Source organism: Porites lutea, chromosome 8, assembly GCF_958299795.1.
Source record: "Porites lutea chromosome 8, jaPorLute2.1, whole genome shotgun sequence".
Lineage (NCBI taxonomy): Eukaryota > Metazoa > Cnidaria > Anthozoa > Scleractinia > Poritidae > Porites > Porites lutea.
This window is the reverse complement of record NC_133208.1, coordinates 13,447,851-13,463,865: the sequence shown is the minus strand read 5'-3', so window position 1 is coordinate 13,463,865 and position 16,015 is coordinate 13,447,851. Positions and strand designations below refer to the sequence as shown.

General features: G+C 37.3%; 1 long non-coding RNA gene and 1 pseudogene across 1 annotated transcript in view; one reads left to right on the top strand and one right to left on the bottom strand.

Annotated features, from left to right (window-relative positions):
* Nucleotides 1-16,015, bottom strand: part of LOC140947001 (uncharacterized) — a 48,985-nt pseudogene that overhangs the window by 24,554 nt on the left and 8,416 nt on the right.
* LOC140946562 (uncharacterized) overlaps nt 13,904-16,015 on the top strand; it is a 2,173-nt gene continuing 61 nt past the window's right edge. Inside the window, exons 1-3 of the long non-coding RNA XR_012166856.1 lie at nt 13,904-13,994; nt 14,587-14,689; nt 15,567-16,015. The exon at nt 15,567-16,015 is cut by the window's right edge and continues 61 nt beyond it. This is a non-coding gene — a long non-coding RNA (uncharacterized lncRNA). The remainder of the gene's footprint in view (nt 13,995-14,586; nt 14,690-15,566) is intronic.

Here is a 16,015-nt window from a genome sequence, read left to right as displayed (position 1 = left end):
AGACAGTTTTTTAAACACCTCTTTATACATGTTTATAATGGACAGTGAAAAAAACTTCCTAGTCAGGATTAAGCGAGTATACAAGATTTACATAATGTAAACATTCTTAAGACGTTTTAACCACAGGTTTTAAATAGTCTATCACAAGATCAGACGTCAGTCAAGAGCAGGCTTGGATGCGTATATCATCGCCACAAAGGCAGTTACCTACGGGCAGAAGTATCATCTAGTTATAATGAGGTGATTTTTCACGCGCGCTCGCGTTTCGCTCGCTCTACTATTCCAGGAAAAAATGGGGACTACCCGTAGTCTAAAGGAGCCAAGGTTATCAGGCCCCCAAAAACTAAGGGACACCGGTGCTTCAGGACAAAAAAAACAACCGGGCTTCAATTTATTAATACTAGGACCCTGAATGACTATACTAGGACCCTGAATTGGTGCTCAACTATTTCTTAAGGCATCTACGTTTTAGTTCTGTACTGAAATTAAAGATTGCGGGCTACTTCGAGTCTCGGCCCGAGGAACGGCCGCCCCATTTTCTCGCCCTTTGGACACACAGAAAGGGAAAGGTTAATTAAGTAGTATCCGATATCGGATGATAAAGGTGCCTAAAAAATAAATAATAAATAATAAGAACTGAACAAAACACTCATTTATTACCGAAATTATGCTAGCACAAGGCCCTGAAAGAGCTGACCAAACAACGCAATCCCAAATTTCTTAAGTGCGTCGTTCATTTTGTAGGTTACGTCCTGCGTTAGTGATCGTGTTTGTCAGGAGCATGCACAACTGGGATCAGCATTTCTAAACTTATTCATTTGGCAGCCGTTGTAAACTCCCTTGTAAAGGAATAACCGATATCAAATTTAATTCCTCAAATCAATAAACAGATGAATTATCATAATTCTTCAGACTGAACCAAGTATACCTCAAGGGCGGAAGGAAGGTAGGCTAGGCTGAATTAAGGGCTAAAGTGGACCAAGGATTGCGGATGTCGGGTGGAAAAGATGATTTTTCTACCTGTTTTATCTTCTTACTTCTGAATCACGCCCAAACTTCCAGAGCTGATTATTGACACTTGGCTCTGCCTCAAAAAACAAACAATTAAAAAAAAACAACAACAACAAAAAGCCTTTTTAAGCCGGTCTAAACCCAATGCCAAAGAATTTAACTACACTGTGAACATTGAATTGCAATCTGTACCAAGAAGGTATATAGCGCAAACTCACACTAACCACAGCCTTACATGTGGCAGTGCAACATTAATTAATTTGTTGATTTGAATAAACTTCCTTGATATTGTTATAAGACTCGCTAAACAAGGCGAGAAGGATGGAAAAACAGAAAACGCAAACAGAAAACGCAAACTGACATTTAAGCTGATTCTAAACAAAAACACAATTAGACTGTAAAAGGCTTTAAATCCGACTTCCCCTTTTTTCCACAGAATTGCCCTGTAATTCTTTTTCCGCGGCAGTGGCCACAACTGCAGGTTTCGTAAGGTTTATTTAAGTACTCTATCTCTAAACGGTGGAGTAATCGCACAAAATTTTTTTTTTATTAAAGCTAATTATATGTATTTAGTTCGTGGCAAGAACGGATTTTGCTTGAAGTAAGATGTCTATTCATCACCCAGTTGACTTGTAACTAAGCCCTCATTTGCAGAATAAAAATACCGCACACAACTATAGTAGGTTCGAAAGTATGTAACCACTGTCATAACTGTTTTTAACATTTTTGTGCTAGAATACAAACAGCCAACAGCTGCAAGTATTTAGGTAACGTTAGGTCATGCGCGGCTTTTTGCCAACGGGCTGCTCCGCGTCCTGATTGGTCACTTGGGTGTTAAAAAGCAGGATGGCACTCTTCTTACTGCGTCCACAGCTTTCATAAGTTATCATGTAATGAGTGCAAAAACTCGTGTTTTGAAGTGCTGCTGTTTGTTGTTTGACTGAACTGAGTTTTGAGAAAGTTTAGCGCTATTAAATCGTGAGTCGTGATTGGCTTATGATGACTTTAGAGAGAAGACATGACTTGATCACGGTACTAAAATCATATTTTTTACCTAAAAGACTCCATTTTATTAAAAGTTATTTTATAAAAGCAATAGACCACACTTTCTATGGGTTTACCGGCGTGATAACCCACTTGGGATGTTGGGAGAACACTCGAAAAGCTTGTAAATCACTCGCCTTCGGCTCGTGATTTACAAGCTTTTCTCGTGTTCTCCCAACATCCCGCGTGGGTTATCACGCCGGTAAACCCATAGAAAGTGTGGTCTATTGCTTAATTAACATTTTTGTGCGAGAATACAAACAGCCAACAGCTGCAAGTATTTAGGTAACGTTAGGTCATGCGCGGCTTTTTGCCAACGGGCTGCTCCGCGTCCTGATTGGTCACTTGGGTGTTAAAAAGCAGGATGGCACGCTTCTTACTGCGTCCACGCTTACCGTGTTGCGGAGTTCCATTGCTTTTTTGTCACGCGTTTTCGGGGAAAACTGTGAGCGTGGATTCCTTTAACTGACTCATGATTACAATAATCTCCATAATGATTTTCGTTTTATAAACTTCCATGCCGGGGCCACACCTTACATCATGCTGGGAATTCATATTTTTACAAAGTTTTTAAAAAACTTTACTAGTACTAGTAAAAAAAGTTTTTGCAAAATTCTTTAACAGTGAAAAATATTTTTTCTTTGATTTTCTCAATATTACTGTATACTAATAAATGGAAAAATGGGCAAAAAAGAAATGACTTTTCGCGAAATTCATTTCATGGTATATAAGTAAATTATACTAATAAATTGTGGAATGGGCGAAAAAGGCTTGACCTTTTAGCGAGATTTTCATTTACTAGTATATAAATTATATTTACCCATAAATGGTAAAACGGGCCAAAAAGGCATGAATTTTTAGCGAGATTTTCATTTACTAGTATCTTCACACTATTTACTAGTAAATGGTGGAATGGGCGAAAAAGACATGACCTTTTAGCGAGATTTTCATTTACTAGTATCTTGACACTAATTACTAGTAAATGGTGGAATGGGCGAAAAAGGGTTGACCTTTTGGGGAAATTCTCATTTACTAGTATCTTGACACTATTTCCTAGTAAATTCTGAAACGGGCGAAAAAGTCGTGACTTTTTAGCGAGATTCTCATTTACTAGTATCGTGATACTAATTACTAGTAAATTGTGGAATGGGCAGAGGGTTTGACCTTTCAGCTAGATTTTCGTTCACTAGTGTCTGACACACTATTTACTAGTAAATTGTAAAACGGGCGAAAAAGTCGTGACTTTTTAGCGAGATTCTCATTTACTAGTATCGTGATACTAATTACTAGTAAATTGTGGAATGGGCAGAGGGTTTGACCTTTCAGCTAGATTTTCGTTCACTAGTGTCTGACACACTATTTACTAGTAAATTGTAAAACGGGCGAAAAAGTCGTGACTTTTTAGCGAGATTCTCATTTACTAGTATCTTGACACTATTTACTAGTAAATGGTGGAACGGGCGAAAAAGGCTTGACTTGTTAGCGAGAAATATAGCTTTACTCGATGTCTCTAGCAGACCCCGGGAGACAATTGATTACATTTATGGACCAGCAAAGTAAGATTCACGTTTACCCAAACATCAGTAACAGCTTTGTTCCTGGTTGCATTCGTTGCCCCGTTATATTTAAAAGTTGTTAATGATTACATGGGTGCAGGGTATTTGCCTTATAATTGTTCTGATCTCTTGTTGTTCATATCTAGTCAGTGTTGTTGGTTGTGGATTTCGAAACGGAAGAATGGGGATGAGCGCATTTTGTGAAGCCTATATTTAACCTCTTTCATGGCCATTCAAAGTTGTCTGGTGTTTCCAAAAGGTGGGTGTTGTTACAGGGTAACGTTTATGGGAAATAACGCAATTTCAAAAGAGGTAAATTAACGTCTCTTTACATTTCTTTAAATCCCGTTCTCTAATGCACCAAAAAAACCAGCCTCCTTTAATTTTTCTTACCTGCAAAGAAATGGACTAGGCCGGGGAAGGGGAAATGTGGAAGCGAACAGCGTCACTGAGAAAAAACACAGCTTTTCTTCTGGGTAGACTAGAGATCCCGCCCACCGGAATAACAACAACAACGACAACAACCAACCAACCAACCTTTTTATTTTGCCAACTTAAAACTTACAAGAACAGCTTAAATTAAAAGAGATCAGGCAAAAAAGTACTCAGAATAGCAAATAGAACTAAACGAGCTGAGTAGTTACAATAATTAAATTACCTTGTATAGGGCTGCAACACACGAAAGATAGAGACTCAGAGGAAAAATATTATAAATTTAGGAGGAAGTAAAGGGTACGTGCGGCCAAAACCGGGGTTTCACAATCACACAGGAAGAACAAATTACCAATTGAAACTTCCACTAAGTACCTCCTGTTAAGTGAGACAAAAGAACAGTAGAAAGTGACTTTCTTTCTCTCCTGCTTTCGAACTGTTTTGTCCGTTCCTTTTCTGTCTAAAATGCCTTTTCCTTTCATTATTATACGTTATTTAAATACTAATAAATGCATTTTCTCGCTAAAAAGTCATTTCTTTTTGCCCGTTTTTCCATTTATTGCCGACGAGGCAACCGAGCTAAGAAGCGAGGTTGAATCGGCGGCAGATTTATAATCCCGCACGATGTAGGCAAAACCTCTCAAATTCTGCGTAACCCTCTAAAATTTGCATTTTTGACCATATTTGGGTGAAAGTTAAACCCCAAATTTGGTTAGTGACGTCATGGTCTTGTATTTACAACGCGTGGTCCGAAAATTGGGTGATTCAGTGTGCAGCTGTTCGTTGTCTGTTCAAGAGGCCCTAACAGGTGAGCAAGCTTTAATACGATTTCTCGTTTGAAAGGGCTATTAGTGCTCTGGTCTGCTTTATAAATTGCGTTTAAAACAGCAGCTGATCAAGGAATAGGGTTTTACGCTAAAATTTTTGTCAGAACCAGCTTGTTCTTTGCAGCTCCATTTATAAGGAGGCAGCGTGTTCGCTTCTCGACTCAGAACCAGGGTTTTCCGTGTTCTCTTTTCCTTTGTGAACTGAATTTTAAGCGGTAGTTGATCAAGGCAATAGGGTTATATTCTCAAAACTTATATCAGAACCAGCGTGTTCTTCGCAGGTCGATTTACATTGAGCCAAACTTCACCTCCAGTGAGGAATGCAACGTATTTGCGGATTTTTTTTTTGGAATTTTATTCATGTCTTTAGCTTTATTTTGTCAACCAGCATGTTTTTTTGCAGCTCGATTTACATTGAGACAGCCCAAAACTACCGTGAGGAATACAACGAACTTGCGAACCTTTTGTTTTGAAGACTATCATAATTATGCCTGTCAAGAGAATCTTTGTCCTGTGACACTCGCTCATTAGATCTTTGTATTTTATTCAAGTTCATATTTTTATACCTCTGATACTTTCCGCCCCATTCTTGCGCTTTTCACACAGTTTACTTTACACCAATTTTTTCTTATGTATATTACTACACGAAATATTTTTTTTTATCCCCGATGACGCTGTTGCTCGGAATTTAATTATTATTTTTAATTTCAGAAGTCAAAGGCCTTATTTGAACTATTTTTTTCTTTCTTACGTTTATAGCTTTGATACAATGGAATTTTCCATGAAACATAAGTGCTAACTTGCTCATGATTTACCGACAAAGCTTCAGGCTATGTTGTTGTTGTTTAATGAAAGTGAAAGCCTAGAGTGTGCCGAAGTTGTTGTTTTGAAGTTGGGTGCATTCCTTTTCTATAGCGGAATCCATTTTAAACCTCTAAAATTATGAAAAAAAAAAATATATATATATATATATATATATATATACACATCGCGAAGATTTGAATAGGCATATTCCACAAAAGATAAACGAATTCGCCTCGTTGGCACTTGCCGGAAGGTACCCCTAGTTAGTATATTTTATTTAACTACTAATAAATGCATTGTCTCGCTAAAAAGTCATTTCTTTTTTGTCCGTTTTTCCATTTGTTCGTATATTTTATTTAAATACTAATAAATGCATTTTCTCGCTAAAAAGTCATTTCTTTTTTGCCGTTTTTTTCCACATATTAGTATATATTATTTAAATACTAATAAATGCATTTTCTCGCTAAAAAGTCATTTCTTTTTTGCCGGTTTTTTCCATATATTAGTACATATTATTTAAATACTAATAAATGCATTTTCTCGCTAAAAAGTCATTTCTTTTTTGCCGGTTTTTTCCATATATTAGTATACATTATTTAAATACTAATAAATGCATTTTCTTACTAAAAAGTCATTTCGTTTTTGCCGGTTTGTCCATTTATTTAGTATACATTATGTAATTTATTGAATTAGTCTCTTTAACTTTCACTGGTAAAGTTTTTTGCTAAAAATATTTTTACTAGTACTAGTAAAGTTTTTTGAAAACTTTGCAAACATCTGATGACCCCACGAAAGATAGAGACTCAGAGGAAAAATATTATAAATTTAGGAGGAAGTAAAGGGTACGTGCGGCCAAAACCGGGGTTTCACAATCACACAGGAAGAACAAATTACCAATTGAAACTTCCACTAAGTACCTCCTGTTAAGTGAGACAAAAGAACAGTAGAAAGTGGCTTTCTTTCTCTCCTGCTTTCGAACTGTTTTGTCCGTTCCTTTTCTGTCTAAAATGCCTTTTCCTTTCATTATTATACGTTATTTAAATACTAATAAATGCATTTTCTCGCTAAAAAATCATTTCTTTTTGCCCGTTTTTCCATTTATTGCTGACGAGGCAACCGAGCTAAGAAGCGAGGTTGAATCGGCGGCAGATTTATAATCCCGCACGATGTAGGCAAAACCTCTCAAATTCTGCGTAACCCTCTAAAATTTGCATTTTTGACCATATCTGGGTGAAAGTTAAACCCCAAATTTGGTTAGTGACGTCATGGTCTTGTATTTACAACGCGTGGTCCGAAAATTGGGTGATTCAGTGTGCAGCTGTTCGTTGTCTGTTCAAGAGGCCCTAACAGGTGAGCAAGCTTTAATACGATTTCTCGTTTGAAAGGGCTATTAGTGCTCTGGTCTGCTTTATAAATTGCGTTTAAAACAGCAGCTGATCAAGGAATAGGGTTTTACGCTAAAATTTTTGTCAGAACCAGCTTGTTCTTTGCAGCTCCATTTATAAGGAGGCAGCGTGTTCGCTTCTCGACTCAGAACCAGGGTTTTCCGTGTTCTCTTTTCCTTTGTGAACTGAATTTTAAGCGGTAGTTGATCAAGGCAATAGGGTTATATTCTCAAAACTTATATCAGAACCAGCGTGTTCTTCGCAGGTCGATTTACATTGAGCCAAACTTCACCTCCCGTGAGGAATGCAACGTATTTGCGGATTTTTTTTGGGAATTTAGTCATGTCTTTAGCTTTTGTCAACCAGCATGTTTTTTTGCAGCTCGATTTACATTGAGACAGCCCAAAACTACCGTGAGGAATACAACGAACTTGCGAACCTTTTGTTTTGAAGACTATCATAATTATGCCTGTCAAGAGAATCTTTGTCCTGTGACACTCGCTCATTAGATCTTTGTATTTTATTCAAGTTCATATTTTTATACCTCTGATACATTCCGCCCCATTCTTGCGCTTTTCACACAGTTTAATTTACACCAATTTTTTCTTATGTATATTACTACACGAAATATATTTTTTTTTATCCCCGATGACGCTCTGTTCGGAATTTAATTATTATTTTTAATTTCAGCAGTCAAAGGCCTTATTTGAACTATATTTTTCTTTCTTACGTTTATAGTTTTGATACAATGGAATTTTCCATGAAACATAAGTGCTAACTTGCTCATGATTTACCAACAAAACTTCAGGCTATGTTGTTATTGTTTAATAAAAGTGAAAGCCTAGAGTGTGCCAAAGTTGTTGTTTTGAAGTTGGATGCCATCCTTTTCTATAGCGGAATCCATTTTAAACCTCTAAAATTATGAAAAAAAAAATATATGTATATATATATACATATCGCGAAGATTTGAATAGGCACATTCCACAAAAGATAAACGAATTCGCTTCGTTGGCACTTGCCGGAAGGTACCCCTAGTTAGTATATTTTATTTAACTACTAATAAATGCATTGTCTCGCTAAAAAGTCATTTCTTTTTTGTCCGTTTTTCCATTTGTTCGTATATTTTATTTAAATACTAATAAATGCATTTTCTCGCTAAAAAGTCATTTCTTTTTTGCCTGTTTTTTCCATATATTAGTATATATTATTTAAATACTAATAAATGCATTTTCTCGCTAAAAAGTCATTTCTTTTTTTGCCTGTTTTTACCATATATTAGTATATATTATTTAAATACTAATAAATGCATTTTCTCGCTAAAAGGTCATTTCGTTTTTGCCGGTTTGTCCATTTATTTAGTCTACATTATGTAATTTATTGAATTAGTCTCTTTAACTTTCACTGGTAAAGTTTTTTGCTAAAAATATATTTACTAGTACTAGTAAAGTTTTTTGAAAACTTTGCAAACATCTGATGACCCCATCATGCTCTATCTATTTCGTGTTACGCTTCATTCGCAAATTTTAAGTTTGAGCTTATAAGAAATGATATGCAAATTTACTAAGTAGTCCAATGGCGTTTTAGCTCGGGCTGAGGTTAGCTCTCCCTGATCGGAGTCTTCCAATAACTGGTGTTCTCCAAAATAAAATGCTTGAAAAACGCATTACCCAAATCATGCTGCATTCTCTTCGGTGTCTAGCCTAAACTGTTGAATTAAACATTTTCAGAGGATGCACCAACGTAAAAAGCTTCGTCTTCGCGACTGGCTCAAAGAGATGATCGATGCGGGCTTGTATGGCTTAAAATGGGAAGGAGACCCGAGGCAGCGAACCTTTCGAATCCCTTGGAAACACGGCTCTCGGCATGGCTGGTCTGAAAAAGATGATGCCGCTCTATTTAGAGCCTGGGCCACATATACAGGAAAATACAAAGAAGGAAGGGACCTGCCTGATCCTCGAAAGTGGAAGACAAATTTTAGATGTGCTTTGAATGCCTTACCAGATATTAAGGAGATTCGCGAAGAGAGTTGTCCCCGTGGAAAGGATGCTTACACAATTTACAAAATGCGGCCAGTTCGAGGAAGAGGTAAGGGATTTGGAACCCAAAGATGCTACCGGAATGCGATAACTGTTAAGTTTGTAATAGCTCACTGTTAGCAACGTAATGATATTATAGTTAGAGGAAGATGTTAGCGTTTTCCATTCTCTGTCTCCATGTTTCTTTCGGCCCATAGGTGGTTTCTGATGCAATCTCGGGAGACACAAATAACAATGCTGAAATGAACAAATGCTGATGGACAAACGATCTTTTGTTTACCGTCCACCAGCATGCGCGGCGATGACGTAACGTGAAAAAAACCACCTATACAAACAAAGCATGTCTTGTTTGCAAATAGTTGCCAACGAACTCAGAGCTAAAGCTAATAAAAAAACGACCAGGGAAATTCGTAAAGAGTGGACCCAGCGTGGTATGGTGCGCATTCAGGGAAAGCATAGAGCGTGACTCAATAACGTCCTTCGTAAATCAATATCATGCGTGCACGTACTTTCCGGTAGTTGTCTTTGTTATGCTGTACCAGGTATGTGCAGCTTAATAGTTTTTAATTTGTGGATGGAACAATAAAATGTCACCATTCAAATGTGCACGTGTTTTTAGTATTTTTATAACGTCTAAAAAACGGCTCTATGTTTTTGGTCGATGTGAAATCCTTACAACCATTTTTCCGTTCTAAGTAATGTGAGTCGTACTCTCCCGTGCGTGCTGATGAAGTGATGGATGGGGTATAAAATTTTTCAATCTGTCGAAGAAATGAATCACAATCGATAGTAAACTCATACAGAAAATTACAAATAGCAGTTATTTCGGGATGTTAGAGTTTTGGTCAATTATTAGAACGAAAGAAAATCAAAAAAAAATTACTTAATTAATTTATGGGCATGACACCAAGGGGCACGCAGGACTGTCCAAGGCTTATCTCTCTTACAACAGAAAGGGCGATTTGAACCAGACAGAAAATAACCTCAGTCACGTCAGTTTCACATCCTTTCCATAATACAAAATGTTTGAAACAAGAGTGGATGTTTCCATTTTTTGCACAAACGATGACCTTGAACCAGCAACCGTCTTAGAATTATCATGGAATTAATTCCCTCATGGAACGTGCCGTGCGGTCAGCATGTATTTCGCTTTCATAAAAATAAAAATCCATGCCGGCACGCGTCATTCGATGAATAAGAATTGTCTAAATATCGTCTAAGGGGTCTTTTTTCTGCTTGAACACGTTAACTAGAGGTACAATACACTTGTTTTCGGGTTGACCATTTCCCTTTCTCCACAAAAACGCAACCCCTCAAGGAAAGAACAGTCTGGATAAGATTGGTTATTAGGTATTTATGAAATGAAAAGTTTTTCTTTTCAAAAAAAGGTTGGGAACAAGAATGATGAGATGATCGTTTAATGAATGATCTTTGCGGTTGGAGATTCCACGTAGTTAATATAACATGCTACAGTACACACCTGTGAGTAAGAAACAACATTTTCCCAAGTTAGGCTAAACAGGTTTTTACATGGTACTGAATTAGTACAAATTTAGGCTATCTAGGTAAATAGGTTCTTCAGGGTTTTTTTTCTAAAAAAAAAATACAAGTACTAAAAGCTAATATTGATTTAGTGGTATTCAGCTTATTCTTTATATAAAATTTGCAAACCATAATACTGACATAGCAGTTGGAGTGATAAGGCGCGTATGTCTCCAAAGAGTACCCTGGATATCTTATCTTATCTTATTTGCTTAAGTGTACAGAATTCTTAGTTATGGATTTTAGAAAATATGAACCTGTTTCAAATTTAAGCCTAAACAGGTTGCATAGAGGGGGCCTAACTGGCAAATTTTAGCCTAACTTACTCGCGAGATTTACTGTATGATGGTGTCCAAGATAGTTCTATCCTTATAATCTAGACTGTATACCCTAAAGTTTGTCTGACCATTCAAATAAAGGCTAACCCGGTTTTGTGCAGTACATTTCTGTATATGTGATGCTGTTTATAACGCTGCACAGTCGGTGAATGTCAGTTTTGAGTCACTGTGAATGAAATTCTGCAGTGAGTTAAACCTAATGAGAGGTACTTTCCTCTGGTGATGTTTATCATGATGCTGTACAGGCTAAGTTAGTTCTGACTTTTAAATCTGTGCATGAAATCGTATCGTGTAAAGCTGTTGAATAGTGCTCTCCTGTGGTGCTGTCTGTTATGTTGTACAAGATGGTTCTAATTTTGTGTCTGTAAGTGAAATCCTAAGGTGTCAACTTTGAAATTAAATCTGAACCATACTTTCCTTTGGTACAGTTTCGTTTTACCAGAGAGTTCGAGCATTTAAGCCATGCGAGTAAACCTTTAACTAAGACAATTCAAATGAAAGCTACTGGCCATTATACTCCTGTGGTGCTTTTTATGATCTGTACACGCCGGATGGTTTCAACTTTTGAGTCTGGGAATGAAATCCAACAGTATGACAATTCAAATGAAAGCTTCTGAGCAGCACTTTCCTGTGGTACCATTTATTACGCTGTACTTGGTGGTTCTAACTTTTAAGTCTGTGGATGAAATCTCAAAGTATGACTCTATGAAAGATACCTAACAGTACTGTACTGTGACACTATTCACGCTGTATACGCCTTAAAAGGTGGTCCCAACTGAGTCTGTGGATAAAATCTAAAGCGGGACAGTTCAAATCAGTAAATGCTTGTGAGCAATACCTTCCTATGGTCTGTGTGCTTTTAACTTTTGAGTGATTTGAGTCAGAATGGGTAAAATTCTAGTGTGACTATTCAATTGAAAGCTACTAAACAATAATTTCTTGTGGCGCCTTCAAAGCGGTTCTTGAAACATCCATTGGTTTAACGTGCAGCATCATTATCCATAATTAATATTCTAAAAATTGGATAAGATTGATAACTAGGTATTGTTGGTGTTGACAATTGAGTTCGCTTATTATCATGTTTAGATCGTTTAAGGTTGCAGCATGATCTCAAGGGGAGTGAGCCTCGTCACCCCTCAAGATTCACAGGATCTCATTTGTCTTTTACCTTTCCTCCTCAAGTAAGTTTGCATGATTTATTATTTATCCAATTGCTGTTTTCGTTTACTTGTCATGGGCAAAATTCAATCCTTATGACTGATATATATTTCTTTCACTTTTACTTCACATCATACAAAAGACATTTTCGATAAACTACAACTTATATAATTAATTATTTGCTCAAGAGTGTCTTCGTTTCTCTTTCTTTCTTTTGTTTCTTTTGTTTGGGCGTTTGTGCTGGTCCTAAGGCGCGTCAGCTACTTCAATCCTGTTGTAGCACCTTCATACACGCAATACGGACCTACATTGTGCCAACGACTATGTTGTTGTTAGGGTTCAGATGCTCAACAGTACCTTCATATTCTGAACCACTACTTTCGGAAAAACAATGTTGTGGCCTTAGTTCAAAATTTAACAACCTATTAAAAATGGTTTCATCACACACAACATTTTTTTTTCTTGTCTAAACCACTGAGAAAATTGGCTAAAGCTACAAAAAGCCACATGGACATTATATGCAAATTAACGAAACGAACAAACATATTCTTTGCCTTTGTTTGATAAAGTAAGTGTTTTTTTGTAAGTTAGAAGCTGCTCTTTAATAACTTACGAAAGCTCAATCAACCCTCAAAAGTTATTTATAAAGCCAGGGATTACAATACTGTAATATAACCAATGTTCGAAATAGCCAATCGATCATCATTGACCCGGAGAAGCCGGAGCTTTCTATCCGGGCTCCGTCGCCGAGCAGTTGGTTCCTCGTATTAACTGCATACGGGCTTTATGTTGCCTCATTCTGATAGAATTTTTTCTAAATAATACCTGTTGTAACGTTTTAATTATTGGCAAGAGAAAAGGCATGAGTGAAACTGATATTCCTAGAAACGTTTTAACTAAACCGTAAACGACGATGAAAGTTTATGTTATAAAACTGGGTTAAAGTATTCGCGACTTTTAAGAAGCAAATACTTTACTGAATATTAGTGGCCTGAATCGAAATCAAAAAGACCAATATTTTGATTTTTTCACTGTCTACCGACACTTCATCGTTTCCTTGATTCTTTCTTGCATATGTATGAAATTTCTTCGAACAATCAAGTCAAAATTCTACCTACCCTTAGAAGAAGCAATCGTCTAGGTAACCTTTTCTTCAAGGATAAACAGCACTCGGGGTACTTCGCTCTGCTATCGTTTCTGTTTCTAAATAAGTTTATGATTTCTTAGAGCCATATAGTACAAGTTATCTAAGCACACTGAGCGGCCGACATTTGACAATGGCCCTTCTGGGGAAAATATTATTGTAAAAGATTCCTATTTCTTAGAAAGTCTATTAGTAACGCTCTAGAAACGCTCACTGGCAGTCGGTACCGGCGATAAACCACATCCTAGATGCTGTCAATAATACACAGTCCGATTCAATTTTGCTTGTTATCAAGGCGTTCTAATCACTAAAGGAAACAACTTGTTTATATTATAACCTGACAAACAAAACAAACACGAGGAAGAAAGACTTCGAAATGATAATGATTTCCGGTAAACCGGAAGTTACCGTAGAGCTATATTCAGGCTCTTACTGCATGGCTAGCGTAGGTTCTTTTATTCCACATAAAAACAGGAAGACAAAAATCAGTATCAAATTGTATCGTTCTCATATGAAAGTCAAGGTGGAACAGAGTGTCCTAGACACTGCATATTGCAAGACCTGGTTTCATTTGATCCTCTCAGCTCAATAGTTAAGTTTGCATCTTTATCTCCATTTCAGCCTGTATATCCATCCTTTGAACCGTATGACATTTCGTCTCCTGTGTTTAAAGCCAGCAGAAACTGCATGAGTGACGAAGACGTGGAAATAGTTACGGTAAGATGGCTGACACTAGGAAACAACTGCAACGATTAACCGCTTATAAATAACGTCTTTGAACGGCATGAACTTTAAAACATTGATAGCGGCGTCCAAGGTACAAGTCGCCCTCTGATGTCGGAATCAGGGAAATTTTTGCTTGTGGAATCCGGAATCTGGAAAACAGCTCAAGGAATCCGGATTCCCCCAACAATTGGAATCTGGAATCCAAGAGTAACAAAAATTCGGATTCCAATATCTGGAATCCCATCCACGGTGGGGAGTTCAAAATCCAGTCTTGAATTCCTTTCCATGAGGCGATACAAGGATCGTGGTTTCTGAAAGGGCAGCGTTTTGGCCGATGGCTTGCAGAATCAGAGTTGCCATAGGCTTTCGCAGTTTTTTCCATCAAATGTTTAACCATCAGTTTTGGCGTTTCAGTTACAATTTCAAATTTTGGTTCAATTATCTTTGTAATGAAACATGATAAAAAAATGTGGACGTTCCTTACCACACATCTAGAGCATACCTTGAGAACCTGGCTAGTTCCTTCATTTCTGAGAAGGTAAATGTCTACATTTAACTTCAAGTTGTTTTTGTACCTTAACAGTTGGTTGATGAAATGATGAGTGAAGCAAGCTCCCCATATCTTAGTAGTCCCGGAAGTAGCGCTGATTCAACAACTTTCTTGTGTGGTTATCCTGTGGACACAGGTCAGCAAACATTCCTTCATAGGCCTTATTCAAAAACACCATAATACTCATTGTTATCCCTCCAAAATTTTGCTTTAAAGCATTGTTTTAAATTTTTCTTTGGACTCCCTCTTGTTTTCATCCGCTTTTTTCCCTCCGCTCTCCAATGCGCAACTCTCCACTTCCTGATAAAAACAGGTATGGTCAAGTTACTAGCGCATGCGTAGTCCCAGGGGGCGGGGCGGGGGTACTCAGACTTTCAAGTGACGGGAATGATCGAATATGGGCAAAGATCAAAACTCAAAAAAAATCCCTAGGGATTCCAACAAAACCCAAAAAATCCGTGAACCAAAAATTAACTCCCCAAAAAATCCCGTGCTGAATTTCCGAGCCTTAAAAATTGCTAAATGCAATGTAATGCGTTAAATATTAAACAGCTGCAAAACAAGTTTGGTTGTATTTTATTCGCAGAACTACGCCGTTGGGATACGCGGGCGCTATACCACGAATCCTCAGCTAGTTTTGTATACCCCCAAAAACCCTACTTAATTTAAGCCACCCAAAAAATACTTGGAAATTTTCCTACCCCAAAAATTCCTGGAATCGAAAATTTAAGACCCAAAAACATCCTTCGATCATCCAAGTCACTTTAAATGCGGAGTACCCCCGCTGGGTGCATAGATCAGATGTAGTCCTTTTTTCGGTATAACAACCATGGATATTCATGCAATATCAGCATTTAGGGGGCGCTTTATCATCCTGAAGAAACTTCGTGCACCCAGCATTTATTTACAAATCTCTATCTTGACCTTTACCGTTAACAATTTATTATGGCAATTTATTTAACCACGTTTGCTTCTCTAATATGTACATTTTTTAATGTCTCTTTTTTCTACAGTCATAAACCCGTTTCAGTTTCCAAGGCATGATGTATTCGATTAAGGGCTCCAAACTACCAAGTACCTATGCCCAGGGGACACATTGAACATTTTTAGGTAGTACTGTCTCGCTGGGGCACTGGAAGTTCTATACTACAACAGATAATGCTCACTCAAATTAAAGAGCCCTTCTCTAAAAATTCCCTACCCTAGGCAATAAGTTTTCAAAACTTCCATTCAGTTTCCCTTCAAATACTACCCTATCCTAGACTTAGCAAGCTACTTTAAAAACATCTATTTCATAACGATGGATATTCATTTAGCTTAAAGACAACTCCCACACCCTAAGGTGTCAGTAATTGTTCAATTGGCTGCTTTCACTGATGTAAGAAATAAAAAAAAAAAACCGTTATACCAAGTTTGGGAAAACATGCAACCGCCGCCGAGTGTCAAGCTGCGGGAAAAAACC